The sequence below is a fragment of the Oratosquilla oratoria genome, chromosome 19, assembly GCF_046742065.1.
Source record: "Oratosquilla oratoria isolate Oo_2021 chromosome 19, ASM4674206v1, whole genome shotgun sequence".
NCBI classification, from domain to species: Eukaryota; Metazoa; Arthropoda; class Malacostraca; order Stomatopoda; family Squillidae; genus Oratosquilla; species Oratosquilla oratoria.
Genome location: NC_134795.1, coordinates 22,373,360 through 22,375,859, shown reverse-complemented (window position 1 = coordinate 22,375,859; position 2,500 = coordinate 22,373,360).

Sequence of the window (2,500 nt, the reverse complement as noted above, 5' to 3'; positions counted from 1 at the left end):
GAGCTTAAGATAAAGATCAATTACCATTACTTGTATCCAGTAGATCTGTATTGAGATTCTGATCTCACACAATATCATTATCAATGAACAATATTCACCACAAATAAATTCAATCATTATAGTAAATATACGTCTTAAAAGATTGTACTCTATATTAATCTCAGTGGAATAGTTCACCACCATGTAGTTGCCATGACATGATATATGTATACATGAATATTAAACATGACCATTGAATATTTAATCAATCTCAAAGTATTATCAGAATAATAAAGAAATTTCATTACCACACAAAATACAAGTCTACATACCTTAGATAATATTTGCTCTTTCGATCTTGATATCAACCTCCCATTTATCTTAATGGTTAACATGCTAATTCATGCATGTGTAAACTGAATCCCCCAATAACACACATAAGTGTTATTCCTTTGGTTGTCAGAAGGAAAGAGATTGAATCCACTCTTGGCTTCACAACAAAACAGTTCCAACAACAGACATGTCGACATAAATATGTCGTAAACATAAATTGTACATTGCTCATACATCATAAGAAATTAAAGCAAATACTTCTTTGAACTCTCACACACTCTCTCATATATAACATATACGCAGATATGTTCATCTTCAAAATACTTTGATTTCGTCTGGCGAAATGCGCTTGCGTGAGAAAGAGAAAATCGGAAACAAACACAACATGGTAGAAAACACAATACACACAGGGGGTGACTATGCTACGGTAACACCCTTCGCCTTAAAGACATGAGACAATCCTTGGATTGACTCATGCTGAAGAAGGAATGCGAGATAGAGTATCAGCTAATACGTTCTCTTTTCCTTTGATATGTTTGAGCATTAAGTCATAATCTTATAACATCAGTCTCCACCGAGTTAATCGTTGATTGACATTCATCATCTTAAGCAAAAATACTAGAGGGTTATGATCAGTGAACATAAAAACAAGATATCCGGTTCCTCTCAGATATATATCAAAATGACTTAGACTAAAGATTAAGCTAAAGTCTCCTTCTCGACTGTACTGTAGTTTCTTTGGTATGGGAGGAATTTTCTTGAAAAGTAATATATCGGATGGTCGATATCCTGTTTCTACTGAACCAAACCCCCCTCCCCCTACTCCTACATTGCTCGCATCTACGTACAATTTAAAAGGCCTCTCAAAATCAGGAATGACAAGTATAGGGTCATTCGTTAACATTCTCTTAAAAGTTACAAAAGCTTCCTCACAATATGTATCCCACATAAATTTTGTACCTTTAGACAATAGCCTGGTCAATGGTAGAGCAACAGTAGAAAAATTCTTACAAAACTTTCTATAATATCAGCTTATACCTAGAAATCTTAGTAACTCCCTGAGGTTGTTACGTGCAGGACACTCATTGATACTCTTCTCCTTAGCATCAACGGGTTGCACTTGACCTTGACCTACCATATACCCTTAATATTCCACTCGGGCTTTGGCAGAGTCGCTCTTAACCAAATTAATAGTTAGACTAGCATCATTTAATCTCTTGAACACATCTGTTATTTGTTTCACATGGCCTTCCCAATTTTCAGAATATACGATTTTGTCGTCGATATACACTGTACATCCACTCACACCTGCCAATACTTCATTTATCAACCTCTGGAAAGTACTACCACTCCAAACGGCATCACCTTGTACTGGTACAAACCGTCCATATTTGTGAATGCAGACATCTCCTTAGCTCTTTCCATCAAACCTATCTGCCAATACCCTTTCAGCAAGTCAAACTTACTGACAAAGTTTGCACTTCCCACACAGTCGATACAGTCATCCAACCTGGGTATCGGGTAAGAATCGCTTTTAGTCACTTGGTTTACTTTCTTAAAGTCTGTGCTAAATCTAAACGATTCACCTCCTGCTTTTTGTACTAACATGCACGGGGAACTCCACGCACTATTACTTTCCTCTATCAGATCATTTTCTAACACATACTGAACTTCTTTCCTCATAATTTCCCTTTTCTGTGGATTAACTCGATACGGATATTATTTTATCGACCTAGCATCACCTACGTCAACACCATGTTCAACTACGGTACACCTTCTTGGAGTGTTCGCAAATAAGGGTTTACACTTATTGATCTCACGGATAGTATCATTCTTCTTTTCACTGCTCAAATGATTCAGCTTACACTGTTTTCAAACACTGTCGAGTTTTCCATGTTTTTCTCCTCACACCTGCTAAATTTTCTTTCCTCTCCATCATCTATTTCTTGTTCCGAATTCACTACACCACAACTTAACTCATTCATCTCCTCAGATGTTCTCGTATTCTCCACTTCTCTTTCATGGTAGGGTTTAATCATGTTCACGTGACATAACTGATTTTTCTTACGCCTACCAGGAGTGTTGACAATATAGTTCAGATCTCCTATTTTCTTTTCTATTGTCCACGGACCACAGTATCTTGCCTTCAGAGGATCTCCTTGGATAGGTAATAACACTAGGACTTTAT